The sequence below is a fragment of the Podarcis gaigeae genome (genome assembly GCF_964106915.1).
Source record: "Podarcis gaigeae genome assembly, chromosome: 2".
NCBI lineage: Eukaryota > Metazoa > Chordata > Lepidosauria > Squamata > Lacertidae > Podarcis > Podarcis gaigeae.
Window position 1 is genome coordinate 111,377,819 of NC_139679.1, and position 17,593 is coordinate 111,395,411.

At 44.5% G+C, this 17,593-nt stretch overlaps 1 long non-coding RNA gene across 1 annotated transcript; it reads left to right on the forward strand.

Annotated features, from left to right (window-relative positions):
* Positions 1–2,389: 2,389 nt before the first annotated feature.
* On the forward strand, positions 2,390–11,197 carry LOC310838106. The gene is made up of 4 exons (XR_014560672.1): positions 2,390–2,773; positions 5,255–5,365; positions 7,940–8,038; positions 10,442–11,197. It is a non-coding gene; the product is annotated as an uncharacterized lncRNA (long non-coding RNA).
* Positions 11,198–17,593: the final 6,396 nt, after the last annotated feature.

The window sequence follows — 17,593 nt, forward strand, 5'->3', positions numbered from 1 at the left end:
ATAATAATAATAATAATAATAATAATAATAATAATAATAATAATAATAATTTACTATTTGTACCCCGCCCATCTGGATGGGTTTCCCCAGCCACTCTGGGCGGCTTCCAACAAAGATTAAAAATACATTAAAATGTCACACATTAAAAACTTCCCTGAACAGGGCTGCCTTCTGAATATCAAGTAGTTGTTTATCTCCTTGATATCTGATGGGAGGGTGTTTGCAGTCTATGTATTTATTGTATCCAAATAAAGGGGGAGTGGAGGAAGAAAGTCTTGGTGTTAGCTGCTACAATCTTGCAATGTTTAAAGGATGAATCGACCAACCAGACCGTGAAAATTCGCGATCCTGGTATTAAGCTAGTCACACCTCCATTTGCACTGCCAGGAAATCACAGTTAGGCAGGCTGCCACCCAACACAACCACACCCTTGTTACCTGCTTGGCTGGTTCAGAAAGGGCCTGCTCACTCATGCAGAAGCGCTCTGAGCATTCACTATACAGCTAAGTTTCCCAGTGCCTGATTCCTCCACAATGCCTAGAATGCATAATGGAATTCCATGCCACAAAATTCGCCCCATCCGTCCTTCTGAAAATTGGCTGCCCAGATAAATTTCTGAATATCCTTCAGCTCCTCCATGATAGTATGACAGCAACAATCGCAGATAACAATGGCTCGCAAAGTGAACCGTTCACAGTGGGATCAGGTGCTAAACAGGGTTGTGTTATTGCCCCAACTCTATTTATTATTTTCATTGCCATGATCCTGTCTTTCAGCCTGCTCTCAGCTGTTCCCTTGGAAATCGGCGTCCAAGGTCAGAGGGAGTTGATGCTGGCAGCTCTGGCCTCTGCTCAGCCTGTGTCAAATCTAAACCTCTCTGTTCCTTCCCGCATTCTGCAGCTGGCTGTAAAGTTCCACTTGGAGCTGGCTCATTCCTGACAGGTGGGTGGGGCTAGAGGTAAAAGTGGCTGGAGCAAGAAATTGACTCACACATCTCTCTCTATTCAGGCAAGCAAGAAATATTATTTCAAGGATACATTTGAGCCAGGCAAAAACAGTCTAGGAGGGCACAAACCTCCTTGGAGGTTTATGAGCAGAGGTTGGATGGTCTTCTGTCATGGATGCTTTAGCTGACAATCCTGCATTGCAGGGGGTTGGACTAGATGACCCTCGGGTCCCTTCCAACCCTTCCAAGTTTCTACGATTCTGTGATTCTATGAAAGCAAGAGTGTAGCTCGTGGCCTGAGGAGAGTTCCAAGGGTCAATCAGGAAGGCCTGGAGGGCCGCTATCAGCATCTGGGCCTGAGGTTGTTCATCCTTGCTTTAAAGGGAGATTAGACCCAATGCATGGAAGATGACGCTATGGGCTAAAAAGAACCTCCATGTTCAGCAGCATGGGATGCAGGATTTATGGGACCTTGTGTGTAAGGGATTATTCACCCTTACCTTTTGCCCCGCTCTTTCTAAGAGGTCCACTCTTTAATACTCCGTGTCCAAACATTGTTGTTGGGGGTTTTTTGCCCTGAGTTTTCCCTGCGAAAATCCACTCTTTAAAGCTGAATCGGAGCAAATGTCAATTCTGATTTTCCATGAATTGACATTTATTCCTCCCCCCCAATTTTTTATTCATTTTATAACACAAATAAAAAACACAAACAGCAAAGACAAACAATACGAACAAATTCTTGTCATATCCTTATTTTTCTAAACATTGTTAAGTGGGCTTCCCCAAGTCGAACCTAACTGATTTTCATTTTACTTCATCTTTAGCAGTTTACATATATCATAATTTCTAACCATCTTTTTTAAAAAATCACACTTAAAATAACTTCACATTTTATCACTTACAAATAATACTATTTTAAAATACCCTATCTTCTAGTTCTAACCCTACAGCCTATATCCACTTCAAAAGCTATTCTAAGGTTTAAATATTAACATATTTTAAAAAATATTCCTTAAACTTCTTCCAGTCTTCTTCCACCGTCTCGTCTCTCTGTATGAATTGACATTTATTCCAATTGAGTTTTAGAGAGCGGGTTTTTATGGGGAAAGCTCTGGTGGGCGGGCGGGGGGCGGGAAAGGTGCTTGGACATAGACCTTTGAAGCATGGACCATGCCTGGAAAAACTGGGGGCAAGGTAAGTGTGGATAAGCCCATAATCTGTATGGATGAAGGATCTGAAGTCTGTAGCTGCAGCTGCTTGAGTCACTGCAAAAGAGGGATATCCAAAGGAAAGTACAGCAGTTGGCATGATCAAGGACCGTCCCGTCACCAACAGTGCCGTGTTGCATGTTCACAACTTGGATATGTGTTCTGTATCAGTAGCAGGAAGTACAGGTGCCGCAGCTTCTGCCTCCCTCCCTCCAGTCCCTTTCCCAATCCAGTCATATGACTTCTTCCCCAACTGCTGTGATGCACACTTCAATTCCTGCTTCGCCAGAGCAGATCAGGAAGGAGAAGCCGATGGAACCCGCAGGCCAGATTTGGGCCCAGGGACGTCCGATGCCCACAGGAAGTTTTAACTAAGAAATAAACTTGTCAGACTCCAGCTGAATGAAACTGGCAAACCAGAAGCCTGGTTGTGTAACTTTCCATAATTGCACAGGCCAGCTGTTTTCTGAACCTTGAGGAACTGCCAATTCCTTATTTAAAGAGTGTTGCGCCGGCAGCTAGCAAGGGCTCGGAAAGATGGAAGATGAAGATGGATATATGCAAATAGACCCGAAAAGCCAGCAACAGCGCACCACACCACTTCCCAAGTGCACTAAAGGTATTGTTTGGGGGGAAATCTCTCAGTTTACCTTTACAAATAAAGCAAAAAGCAGGGCAGCGGTTGCAGTAACTTAACCATCACCTGTAAACAAGATTTAGGAAGTGTTGTTATGAACTTCTTCCATTGGATTCACACACACACCTCTTAAATGTTAAAATGTGCTTTGCATTTGATATGTGTGTGTGGCAACGTTTTGAGTGTGTCTTCATCTCATCTAGCAAAAAATGGTATTTACAACAGGGCTTTAATTGTGACTAGTTCACTTGGTTGTAATGGGATTTATTTGTTGGTTTGTTGCATTTAGAGCACACCGTTCTTCCAATGCGGTGGTGTCGCAGGGCCAGATTTAGGTTTGATGAGGCCCTAAGCTACTGAAGGTAATGGGGCCCTTTATATGTCCAGCTGTCCTTTGTCAACAACAAACTGTCGCTGTTTGTTGTGTTGAATATATGCTATACGCCGCAACCCCAGAGTCGTCTGCAACTGGACTTAACTGTCAGGGGTCCTTTACCTTTACTTTTTAGACAACACAAAACACTGTTGCTGTGTGTAGGTTTTATTTTATTTGTTTTTTTATCTTATATTTTGGAAATGTACATCCAGTTTCCCCCCCCTTTAAACTTGAGGTCTTTAGTCCATAATTTTCCCACACATTCATCTGAATGGTATAACCAAAGTCCTTTGACCATTTAATTATTGTTTGTTTAACTTCTTTATTTTCGTATTTTTTTATTAAAAAAGGGCAACCAGTCTGCATGCAAATAAGGTTTCTGTGGACAATAGAATGTTGGCTTTGGTCAGGTTTCTGCGTCTTTGGGGGCAATTTAATAAGAAATTGGAGCTGTCCATCAGTTGTTGCTGGACTACAATTCCCATGAGCCCCAGTCAACATCATCAATAGTCAGGGATGGTGGGCATTGTAGTCCAACAACATCTGGATGGCATCTCATTGGCTATCCCTGAAGTAGATCAACCTTTGCTGCTACTTGTGTGAGAGATCTCTTTCTGAGATATACTTGTCACCTGCTCATTTGGAAATTTCCATTCCCACCTCAAATGATTCATGGCTCAGTCCCACCGAATGAAGTGATTGTTTCATTGTTTCCAACAAGGGTCTCAAATCAATGGGGCTTATCCCCCCAAGTACCATATTTTTTGCTCTATAAGATGCACTAGACCATAAGACGCACCTAGTTTTTGGAGGAGGAAAACAAGAAAAAAAATATTCTGAATCCCAGAAGCCAGAACAGCAAGAGGGATCGCTGTGCAGCGAAAGCAGCGATCCCTCTTGCTGTTCTGGCTTCTGGGATAGCTGCGCAGCCTGCATTCGCTCCATAAGACGCACACACATTTCCCCTTACTTTTTAGGATGGAAAAAGTGAGTCTTATAGAGCAAAAAATACGATAACTTGTGCTAGCTTGTACAACTCTTCAAAGTAGGAGTTCTTGAGTAGTTGGTTCCTAATAGTGTAGCAACTGAAGAGTGGGGGAAATGTTTACACCTCATATGCTTTTAAAATATATAATAGCACACAGCTTAATTTCCTTATGTCTTCAGGCAAATACCCTTGTTGGGGGAAGTTGTGGGTGGGAGTCAAAACTACTGCTTTCCATCTTTTTCTTCTTCTTGATTATGGAGCACTTCCTCCCATCAGACCACATGGGTGACAAAGAGCATGTCAGGGTCAACATCTGCTTGCTTGATACCCTTGTTTGTTAAATATATAAAGAGCCCATCTAGCAGTGTAGCAATCTGGGTGCTTTGCAAAACCAAAATTTAAACATTTCGTAGAATTGTGGAGCTGAAAGGGACCCCGAGGTTCCTCTAGACTAACTCCCTGCAATGCAGGACTCTCAGCTAAAGCATCCATGACAGATGGCTATCCAACCTCTGCTTAAAAGCCTCCATTGAAGGAGATTCCACAACCTCCAGAGGGAGTTCCGTTCCACCGTTGAACAGCTCTTACTGTCAGACAGTTGTTCCTGATGTTTCATTGCCAGTGTGGTGTTGAGAGCCAATGTGGTGAGAGAGCCAGTGTGGTGTAGTGGTTAAGAGCGGTAGACTCGTAATCTGGTGAACCGGGTTCACTTCCTCGCTCCTCCACATGCAGCTGCTGGGTGACCTTGGGCCAGTCACACTTCTCTGAAGTCTCTCAGCCCCACTCACCTCACAGAGTGTTTGTTGTGGGGGAGGAAGGGAAAGGAGATTGTTAGCCGCTTTGAGACTCCTTAGGGTAGTGATAAAGCGGGATATCAAATCCAAACTCTTCTCTTCTTCATTGGAATCTCATTTAAAAATAAATAAAAAATAAATGTTTTAAATGCAAGCGGGCAGTTTTATATTCCTACCTTCCAAAAGCAGCAGAAAATTGTCTCCCTCCCAACTTCACAGATGACAAATACCCTTCTCCACCCCACTCTTCATGCAAGGCAGAGGGAAACTAACGCTGGACTTCGTCTCTACCTTCAATGTTACAGGTTCTTCCTCGAATGTCTGGTGGAAAGTCGCTTTCAGCATTGCTCTGGCAGGGAATGTTGCTCTGGTCCTTGTTCTTATTTTCCTTAGTCTTCCAAGTAAGAAGATTCCACGTAAGGCTTTCAGGTTTATGTGTGGGGTGGGGTTTTTTTTGGGGGGGTGTCATGCAATGAATACATAATTGTGATATATATGTGAAATGGAACCAAGCACCTCTCCCTTGCTTTCCCCCAATATTAATAAAATGCAGTTTTGTTTTGGAGCAAAAATAATATTATTCCCATTCCCCAGATTCCTAAAGTGTTCTGGTGCTGCCAGTTTCCTAACCCATGAACTTCTGAAGCAATAGAGAAGTTTCCACATCCATTTTCCCCCGGTGCAATTACCGTATTTTTCGCTCTATAGGACGCACTTTTTCCCCTTCAAAAATGAAGGGGAAATGTGTGTGCGTCCTATGGAGCGAAGACACCATAGCCCTGCGGCCCTCTCCCGGCTGGAGAGGTAACGTGCGGCTATGGCAGGAGCCTCCATAGCCGCGCTTCACCTCTGCAGTCGGGAGAGCGCACGCTGAGCTAAAGCAGCCCCTCGCGACCCTCTCCCGGCTGGAGAGATGACACACGGCTATGGCAGGAGCCTCTATAGCCGTGTGTCACCTCTCCAGCCGTGAGAGCACGCGCGGGGCTAAAGAAGCCATAGCCCCGCGATCCTCTCCCAGCTGGAGAAGTGACGCGTGACTATGGCAGCAGCCTCTCCACTGCGCCTTTCCGCTGCTCCCTGACCTGCTCTTTGGGGCTGGTGGTGGGCTTCCCCCCGGCAGCCCCAAAGAGCAGGTCGAAAGGAACCTGAAGCCTGGAGAGCGAGAGGGGTCGGTGCGCACTGACCCCTCTCGCTCTCCAGGCTTCCAACGTAGCCGCCTGAACGCACCTTAAACGGCACCTTGTTTTAGAGCAGGAAAACAAGAGGGGGGAAATTCTCCCACTCTCTGCGCAGCGCTTCCTGCCGCTTCGCTGAAGGGGCGCTGGGCAGAGAGGGGAAGAATTTTTTCCCCTTGTTCTCCCCCCTCTAAAACAAGGTGCGTCCTATTGTCCGGTGCGTCCTATGGTGCGAAAAATACGGTATGTGGCAAAAATTGGATTATGCAGTTCATCTCTGTGTTATATAGGACGTGGGTTGTGCTGTGGTCTAAACCACTGAGCCTCTTGGGCTTCCTGATCAGAAGGCTGGCAGTTCAAATCCCCACAACGGAGTGAGCTCCCGTTGCTCTGTCCCAGCTCCTGCCAACCTAGCAGTTCGAAAGCACATCAGTGCAAGTAGATAAATAGGTACCGCTGTGGCAGGAAGGTAAACTGCACTTCCATGCACTCTGGTTTCTGTCATGGTGTCCTGTTGCACCAGAAGGGGTTTAGTCCTGCTGGCCACATGACCTGGAAAGCTGTCTGTAGACAAACGCCAGCTCCGTCAGCCTGAAAGTGAAATGAGCGCCACAACCCCATCATCGCCTTTGACTGGACTTAACCGTCCAAGGGTCCTTTACCTTTTACCTTACTAGTATAATAATAAATAATAAATAAAATTTTATTTATATCCCGCCCTCCCCAGCCAAAGCTGGGCTCATAGCGGCTAACAACAATAAAAGTAACACAGCGTTCTAAAATCAATTCATTCTAAAATCAATTCAGAATCAAATTAATGGCAACCATTAGGCTAGAGTTCTATGAGGATTACCAAAGGAGGGGGTCAGACTGTGCCTTGGCCAAAGGCCGGGCGGAACAGCTCCGTCTTGCAGGCCCTGTGGAAAGATGTCAAGTCCCGCAGGGCCCTAGTCTCTTGTGACAGAGCATTCCACCAGATCGGGGCCACAGCCGAAAAAGCCCTGGCTCTGGTTGAGGCCAGCCTAACCTCCCTGTGGCCCAGGATCTCCAAGATGTTTTTATTTGAAGACCGTAAGGTCCTCCATGGGAGATACCAGGAGAGGCAGTCCCGTAGGTATGAGGGTCCTAGGCCATATAGGGCTTTAAAGGTTAAAACCAGCACCTTAAACCTGATCCTGTACTCCACCGGGAGCCAGTGCAGCTGGTTTAGCACCGGGTGAATGTGATCCCACAGCGAGGACCCCGTAAGGAGTCTCGCCACAGCATTCTGCACCCACTGGAGTTTCTGGGTCAGTCTCAAGGGCAGTCCCATGTAGAGTGTATATTTTATAGAGGAATGCTTGAAAAGCGATTGTCTGTTTCAGGGGAAATGCATACTAAATAGAAATTCAGATTTTTCTTTCTTCATTCCTTTGTTATCATCCACATACAACAGTATGATTGAATGCCAGTGAAGCTGAAATGGAGTATACTTATCCCTAATCCCCACAAAGACAGGAAAGCCGATCAAATTTAGGGTTGTCTCTAACTAAGTACTAATCAGAGGAGAGCCACTGAAATTAATGGAACTTAGCTAATCATGTGCATTAATTTAAAAAATCTACTCTGAGTTTGACTAACATTGGGTACAGCCCTTAGTGTTGAATTTTTACTTTTATATGTTGAGGAATTGCTTCTTCTACCCAGCAACCCAGAGCAGCAACGATAAATACAGATTCCACCAATAATGAGTTTTCTACAAAGCTCTCTCAATGACAGCAAATTACGAACATTGAAAACAGATGGGAATTCTCTAAAGTTGAACTGTTTTCTAAGTTTCCCAGGACGTGTTTGCCAACAAACCTCCACACAACCAGATCCGGAGTTGCCTGAAAAGATGTGTCCCTTGCAGCTCGGATAAGACACGCACAACAGGTAACCCCCAGCCCTGAACTACATATTTGCTTCTCTTTGTTGTTGGTTTAAAAGTTCTACAAAATGTGGAAGTTAAACTGAACCCAAAGCAGCCTCATGGCTTACTGAAAGTCACTGACAATGCAACTTCATGCATAGTTACTCAAACCTTCATGCATAGTTACTCAAAAAGTCCCACTGTGTTCAGCATGGCTTACTAGAGAAGTCTGCAGAGAATGGAAGCCTGAGTCTGAAAGTTGATAGTAAAGCAAGGCTTGTCCCTCTGCTTTTTCTTACAGGCGGTTTCCTCCGGTGACTGAGGGCTAACTCACACTTCAACTTGCCCCTTGCCTAGAAAACAAGTGGTTTTCTTTGTGTCCCATGGGTCCAAGCAGTTCTGCCTCTGCCCTGCTACCTCCCCCCACTCTTTAGTGCTACAGTGGTACCTCAGCTTACATACGCTTCAGGTTACAGACTCTGCTAACCCAGAAATAGTGCTTCAGGTTAAGAACTTTGCTTCAGGATGAGAACAGAAATCATGCAGTGGCGGCGCAGCGGCAGTAGGAGGCCCCATTAGCTAAAATGGTGCTTCAGGTTAAGAACAGTTTCAGGTTAAGTACAGACCTCTGGAACGAATTAAGTACTTAACCTGAGGTACCACTGTAAATCAGAACAAATGGCAACCTGCAGAAAACCCGGTTGCCATTAGTTCTGATTTTGTGCTAAACCACAGGTTTTCCTAGGAGAAAGCAGCAGGACAAAGGGCAATGTGGATCAGCCCTGAATTGCTGCTTAACATTAGAAATTAGTCTAGTATCCCCTAGATATGTAAGGTAGGAGTAGTCTTCTTTCTACCTGTTTTGGATTCCCCTGGGTTGGAGAGAGCATTCTGGGCAAAATTCAAAATGGGATGAAGCAGGGAAGGCATAGAGAGATTCATATCATTTAGGGCAGAGGAGGCAGCTGCCCATGATGACAGAATAAAAATTATTTTTAAAGGCAGGTTCAAAGTTTTGGTCACCACTCGGAGATGAAGGAGAAATTGAATTCTGTCTGGATTCAAAGGCAAACTTTCCAAAGCAATATGCAAACCAAAATACAGCCGTCCTTCAAAATTTACATTTCTCTGAAGTTTGCAATGCAGTTTTCCTGCAAAGTTATGTGTATAAAAATGCATACATTAACAAACAAACAAACAGAAAAATGTGTGATATTAGGAAGAATTGCTTTGCAAAGTTGTGTTGAATAGGCAAAATTGCACACAAAACTATATGTATATTAGGAGAAATTCACTTTTGCATTTTCACAATGACTTGTCTTGTTTCGTTTTTAAGAAATTTGCAGCCTGATTTTGCAGAACATGATTAGGAAAATGAGAAACTAAGTGAACCTGAAATAGACTTCCTGAAACGGCCACCCTCCTTCATTCAGGAGCATTCCAGTGTGGACAAGCCCCTAGTCTTAACATTGGTAGTAGTAGTCAGACCTCCTGGAGTTCAAAGCTTAAGGGGTGGGAAGAGAACAAATCAAGTTATTTGAAGCCTAATGTTTTACTATTGAAGCCCCACCCACCCCACCCCACTATATGTTCTCTATATGGCTGTTGTCTTACATTATAAACTATAACCTTTAACCATCCTTTAAGCTAATAACATACTCCAAATGTACGCCATAATGTCACAAACCCATCCATGTACAAGAGGGCTTGGGGGAACTCCAAGTAGGGGAACAAAAAATAAAATAATGAGACCTGAGCAGGGCCGGATTTGGGTTTGATGAGGCTCTAAGCTACTGAAGGTGATGGGGCCCTTTATATGTACAGCTGTCCTTTGTCAACAACAAATTGTCGCTGTTTTTTGTGTTGAATATATGCTATATGGTAATTTAGGGACCTAATATGGGGCCTACACAACACAAAACACTGTTGCTGTATGTAGGTTTTATTTTTTTATCTTATATTTTGGAAATGTACATCCAGTTGTTTTTTCCTTTAAATTTCTTTGGGGCCCCCAAGAGAGTGGGGCCCTAAGCTATAGCTTGTTTATCTTATACGTAAATCTGGCACTGCTTGCTCAGTGGACACAGAATACTGACTGGCTGATTGCAACCCAGAACAAGACATAGGCACACTGAAACAGATGGTTGCATGTCCCACTTTTATTTTATATTAGAGAACCTAGTATCTCTTTCATAAAAATCTGAATTAATTATGACCTGATTATTACCTGCTTCCAGGACTGTTAATAAAGTGGGTTCCCTCCCCCACCCACCACCACCAGCTTAGGAGTGATAAACGGAAATTCATGTTGACCTCTAACTGGAGGGCTGCTAATACTATTTATTATTTCTTAAATGGCTGATAAAAGCAAGCCAACGTGCAATGGGTTATGACTCCTTTCCCTCTCTCTGCTCTTTTCTTCACAGCAAATCTGACTCTGGATCCAAGCACAGCTCATCCCCAGCTCTACGTATCCGAAGATCTGAAGAGTGTGAAATGGAGAGGCATGAAGCAAAATGTGTCTGCTGGTCCCTTGAGATATGACGTGATGGCCAGCGTCCTAAGTCACCAGGGCATCAACTCGGGAAAATTTTGCTGGGAGGTGGAAGTGGTGGAAGGGGGCAGTTGGTGGGGTGTGGGAATTGTGAGGGAGGATGCGAACAGAAATGGGGCAATTCGCCTTGCACCAGAGGGAGGGTACTGGGCGGTACAGCGTATTGATGGGCAGTACCAGTCAATTACTGACAATCCTAGGACAAATTTGTCCTTATGCCATCACCCAAGTAGGATCCGTGTTTCCCTGGACTACTCGGAGGGCCTGGTAGCATTTTTTGACGGTGATACTGATGCCCATCTCTTTACCTTTCCGAAAGCGAAATTCTCTGGGGAAAAGGTCCATGCCTGGTTCTTGATTTATGGGTGGAATGGGGAGCTCACAGTCCATCCATGAGAGAAAGGAGAACCCCAGTGTTGCTCTTCTAGGGTCTGAAACCAGTCTCTATAGCTCTGGAAGGCTCTCATACAAGAATATACTTTATAGCCCAGCCACTCAACCACAGACTCATAAATACTAAGGAGGTATCACTCATGGCATGGCTACTTGTCTACTAGACCCACACAGAAAATGTACTATTTGAAGTTCTGTTTGACATTCTGAATAAATGCCTGGTTTTTATCCCAAAGACTATCCTCCCTGCAAGAGAGGGGAGTGGTTGTGGCCAGGAGCTGGACTCCGCCTCAAGCAGGGGGCGTTTGCCCCCTGCCTCCCACTCACCTGGCTGGCGCCCACGTCCTCGGCCAGGCACCCAACCAGGTGCCTTCAAGGGGGCGTGTACAGCAGCCTGAATTGCTGCGGCACCAGCCTCCAGCCCTCACTTTTTGTCATCCCGTCGCGAGTCAACATACAACATACATACATACAGTTGCACAGAATACTGGCCAAGCTGCAAAATGTTTGAGCTACTTGATGACTTTGAAAGCCATCTAGGCCCCAGAAGCTAGGCTTACTCATGTCCGGTGCCAACACCAGGCCTCCACAGTGTTCGCAACCTGCCAGGTATACTTAGCGACCTGCTAAGTGCTTGTTCCAAACAGGGAGCAGGAAGTGTATGAAGGCTCTAGTGGGCTTCCATACATGACTAGCAAATGACGCTCCATCTAGATCAGGGGTAGTGTGCCTGTAGCCCCTCGTAAGATGTTGGGCTCCAAGTCCTATCTATGGAGAACAGGCTTCTATTTGAAGGCATCCCCTGTTTGAAGGGCTGTCTGTTCCAAGGAGAAAGAGCCCTAAGAAGGAAGAGGAGCAGGGGCCATGAAGTAGCCTATCAAAAGAGTCCTCACCTGCACAGCAAATTGAGCAGGGACATGGATACCTGCTCCCAGTCTTCCCCACTAAGGCAAGGTGTAATGTTTCTCATAGGGGAGCAGGTAGCGCTGTGGTCTAAACCACTGAGCCTCTTGGGCTTCCTGATCAGAAGGTCAGCGGTGCAAATCCACGTGACAGGGTGAGCTCCCATTGCTCTGTCCCAGCTTCTGCCAACCTAGCAGTTCAAAAGCACACCAGTGCAAGTAGATAAATAGGTACCACTGTGGCGGGAAGGTAAATGGTGTTTCCATGTGCTCTGGCTTCCATCACGCTGTTCTGTTGTGCCAGAAGCGGTTTAGTCCTGCTGGCCACATGACCCGGAAAGCTGTCTGTGGACAAATGTCGGCTTCCTTGGCCTGAAAGCGAGATGAGCAACACAACCCCATAGTCACCTTTGACTGGACTTAACTGTCCAGGGTAAGGTTACCAGACATCCCCATTTCCCGGGGACAGTCCCCAGATTTACAAATCAGTCCCCATAGAAAATCCATTGAAGTTGAAAAGTGGCCCCAGATTCATTGAAAAAAATCTGTAAACCTTAGTCCAGGGGTCCTTTACCTTTTTACCTACCTTTCTCAATTTAAATTTCTAAACTTGCACCTATATGCAATTTTATGCAAATCAGTATCCTCTTTGTCTGGTGACACATTTCCTCATTTTTGATAAGGCATAAGCGCCCCCCCCCCCTTTATCAGCCCTGAGATGGCACTTGGCCAATGGTCAGGGAGTTGAAGCTGCCCAGAGTGGCTGGGGCAACCCAGTCAGATGAGTGGGGTAAAAATAATAATAGTTGTTGTTGTATTTATACCTCGCCCATCTGGCTGGGTTTCCCCAGCTATTCTGAGTGGCTTACGGCATATCTAAAAACATAATAAAAACATCAAGTGTATAATCCTCCTGATACAGGGCCGCCTGTATTATTATTATTATTATTATTATTATTATTATTATTATTATTACTATTATTAGTTCAGCTGAGGGGCATGGGCTCCCTATTTCTGCACAAGGGTACAAGCTGGACTCCGCCTTAGTTATTTATACATTGGAGTACGCAAAATTCCTTGTAATCCTCATCTAATTTAGATTCCTAATAACCCAGTAAGGCAGTTGACTTGTTATCATTTCCTGGGGGATGGGATGAGGTCAGAAGATGGGGAATTCCCCATAGCCGCTTGATGAAATGGAGAATGACTTGATGAAAAGCCAGTTTCTCCCAGCCATGTCTGCTCTCAACAGTGACTTGAAAAGCTCCAACTGGGTTGACTTCCAAGGAAAGAAATAGAAGCCAGAAGTTCCTAGAATCCCCAGCGCTGTCATAAGATCTCTTCGCAAACCACAAACACGTCCCAAGGTCCCTGCTATGAGGAAAGAAGCAGACTTGAATCCCAAAGCAAAATGACTGAAAGTGAGCAAAAGGACTTAAAAAAGAAAAACGTTTTTTAAAAATACCACAGAGAATTTAGAAAGCACAAATTTTCGTCCACAAATGGTCACTCTGTGGACCTGGCAGATTTGCAAGCACTGTGCAGGCAGAAGGGAAAGCACCATGGAGAACATAAAGATATAGGAGGGCAGGTTCCAGTGCTTTACTGAGACAAGGCTGTTACATAGACTCTGCATGTTTCCAACTACAATATTCCTTTTCCGAGAGCTTGGAAAACTTGCAAGTTCATTATATTCAGAAATAACCTGCTCAGAAAAATCTGAGCCCCAGAAGCACCTCTGAACAACTCTTTGTAAACTGCACTGAAGTTTCTTGTTACAGTCAAGCAGTGTATACATTTTATGAAATAAATAAACAAGTTGCAACACCATTTTTCTTCTTCTCTGTGTGATGAATAACCAGGGTGATGCTCCTGCTATGTGTGCAAGCCTCTAAGTGCCACACAGTGTTTCCTCTGCCCTTGTAAAGGAATCTGTTCTTCAGTGTGGCATCGCCTGCTTCCTGGGTCTGCTCTGAGGTCCTAGGAAAAGGACGTTTTCCCAACACTGGTACATCCCTTCACCCCAACAACCTTCATAAGTCATCTTCGAAAACTATCTTATTAGTGTGTATAAGTTTTCATTTAATAATGACCATATTTGAAGGCGGGGCTGTTGTCGGGCAAAGAAGAGTTTGGATTTGATATCCCGCTTTATCACTACCCGAAGGAGTCTCAAAGCGGCTCACATTATCCTTTCCCTTCCTCCCCCACAACAAACACTCTGTGAGGTGAGTGAGGCTGAGAGACTTCAGAGAAGTGTGACTGGCCCAAGGTCACCCAGCAGCTGCATGTGGAGGAGCGAGGAAGCGAACCCGGTTCACCAGATTACGAGTCTACCGCTCTTAACCACTACACCATGCTGGCTCTCCAAAGAGGTGGGTGGTAAATGTTGCAACATAAATAAACATAATGCCCAAATGGTGCATGAAATTACTGGGAGGTGGGACTGTGCTCCTGGCCTGCTCCCCCCCAAAAAACCCCAGAGTCCTTTCTGTTGGGGATAATTCAGACAGAAATTCCCAGGTGTCAAAAAAAGTTTATTTATGTATGCCACCACTGCGGCCCGTGTTTCATTAGCCCCAAAATGGAAAATGAGTGAGGTTCGAACCAAAGAAGAATGGCAACTTAAACTGATGGAATACGCACAGTTTTCAGATTTAACATATAGAAGCAGAGAACATAGCTGTCAACGTTTCCCTTTTTTAAAGGGAAATTCCCTTATTCCAAATAGAAAAGGGAAAAGTTGACAGCTATGGAAGACAATGAGAAGAACATATGCCTATTGAATATATGGGTGAAAATTGTGTACACTTAAAAACGCTGGCAGCATTAAGATAAATCCAACAGCATAAATAAGTTTTGATGGATGCAACAATGGAATACTGAACGGTTTAGCGTACATAGAATATGCAGGGAAGTATGGTATGCAAACTGAACCACGGAAAGAGAAGAAGGGAAGTCATTGGTTTAAGGTTGTTTAAACAAATATTCCAAAATGTAAATTTGAAATATATATATATGAAGTTGGCTCCACCTTTAGATGATCATTAGTTGCTTCCCTGTAGGCTTCCACAGTTAAGAGGCACCAGAACTCACCATGAACATCTCCCTCATTCTCTTAGAATGGCAATGGTGCCCACCTGAGAGGTGCCGGAACTGAGTTCCTGTGAGTTCCCCCTGAAAAAAAGCCCTGCTTCCGCATAATAGGAACAGTGTTCAAATGGAATGGAATCCTATGTGTGACTGTTGCAGGTGACCATATATCCACATTGAGTTCAATATCTTACAATATTTCAATGACCTAAATAAAAAGTCACTGATTTCTTTTCTCTCTCTACACCCTGCTAGAAAAATCCAATTTTATTTAATTCAGGAGATCTTGTGGAGTTGCACAGATGGGATTTTCCTTTACTCTCCACCCTGTTGTTAATTATCCTGAGTAAATGTTTTAGATGCTAACTGACTAAAGCAGGTAGAATTTCCAGATAGGGATTTCTAAATGGATTAATCATACAGCATCACTTGGATAACAACAGTGATAGTTACCACATGTAAGTAAATATCCATGGCAACAACAACTCAGGCAGCATGAACAGCCCTGAAATATATGAATGAAGGTTGGTATACAATTTTAATTATTAATAATAATTTATAATTTATAATAATAATAACCACCCTTGGGTTGCTCCTTTGAAGTTTTTATTATGCATTTTTACTGTGATTTTATGTTGTGAGCCACCCTGAGACCTGCAAGTATTGTACTGTATACAAATTATTATTATTATTATTATTATTATTATTATTATTATTATTATTATTATTAAAGCCCCATTGCCATGCCAACCCCACTTACATCATTCTAGACAATAAAGGTGCGGCCTTTTTCACCCCACACTTCTGTTTGGTCTGTTTTGTACCTTCATCTTGGCCTGTGTGTGTGTGTGTGTGCAGACTTAGGGACCTGCCACGTGTGTAATCTTCACCACTGCAAGCTACCATAGAAGCCAATTCCAGGGGGCTGTGAGTGCTTGGGCACCCAAAATAATATAATTGTGAAGACTGGGCACCTACAAAGTCAATGAGAAAAGCCAGCAAGCAGCAGCAGCGTTGCCTCTGAGAGAGTAGCAGTTCAGCTTCGCCCTCCACAACCACCGAGCAAGGCACCCTTTTCAGGTTCGGGGGGGGGGCTCAAGTCTGAGCATCTCCCCATGGAAAAGGGTGCCTCGCTGGCTGCAGTGAGGAGGAGGAAGAGGAGCTGGCAGCAGCCACTATAACACAAACATGCAATGTCACACACCCATGCCTGCATGTTGGGGGTCCAGGCACCCACAATCCTGGGGGCAAGTTGGCACCCCTGCAAGCTACCAGAGCTAGAGAGCTTCCACAAAGAGGCAAAAAGGTCAGTTTTAAAATATGCCAACATAACAGGTTGGAGCAGGGAGCCAATAAGAGCGTTTCCACCCCCATCGTTCTGCCTGGACACTGAGGTCCAGCGCCTAGGGCCTTCTGCCAGTTCCCTCACTGCGAGAAACCAAGTTACAGGGAACCAGGCAGAGAGCCTTCTCGGTAGTGGCACCCGCCTTGTGGAGCGCCCTCCCACCAGATGTCAAAGAGAAAAATAACTACCAGACTTTTAGAAGACATCTAAAGGCAGCCCTGTTTAGGGAAGCTTTTAATGTTTAATAGGTTATTGTAGTTTAGTGTTTTGTTGGAAGCCGCCCAGAGTGGCTGGGGAAACCCAGCCAGATGGGCGGGGTATAAGTAATAAATTGTTGTTGTTGTTGTTGTTGTTGTTGTTAGGTTTTCCATTTCTCTTTGTGGCCTGCATCTTTAATAGATACCTGGAGTGCACCCACACACTGAAGCAACCTAAAGGCTTCTCCCGTCATTTGAATAGAAAGGCGAAACCAAACAAGCAGCCCGTGAGATATTTGCCAGGCCCGAATTCTCAACCTTGATTTTCCACGAATCATATAGGGACATAGTAAGTCGATTAACACAGAGCCAGACCATTGGCTCCTTTAGCTCAGTGCTGACTCTCCAACCCGACCTAGAGATGCTAGGAATGAAACCTGGGACCTTCTGCGTGCAAAGCAGGTGCCCTGCCAGTGAGCCACAGCCCTTCCCCAAGGCATTTGGGGCACTTACCTCATGGCACTTGCTCAGCGCCTGCTGCCAGGAAAGCCCCACCTTTGTTACCTGCTTGGCTGTTTCAGAAAAGAGGCCAGCTGAGATATACAGAAGCGCATTGAGCGTTCGCTGCTTGTTCAGGTTCTCAACAGCTGGATTCCCTGCAAGAAAATGCTTTTCATGCGTTGTACAGTGGTACCTCGGGTTACATATGCTTCAGGTTACAGACTCCACTAACCCAGAAATATTACCTCAGGTTAATAATAATAATAATAATAATAATAATAATAATAATAATAATAATAATTTTATTTATACCCCACCGTCCCCAGCCAAGGTCAGGCTCAGGGCGGCTAACAAGCAATAATAAAAACAAGGTGAATGAGTACAACATAAAAACAAGATTAAAATACAACAATTAAAATATTGAAACATTAAAATATTAAAGTGCAGCCTCATCACAGGAGAAAGAAAAGAAAATCCTCCTGTGATGAGGCTGCACTTTAATATTTTAATGTTTCAATATTTTAATGTTGTATTTTAATGTTGTTTTTAAGTTGTCTTCATTCAACTTGTTTTTATTATTGCTTGTTATCCGC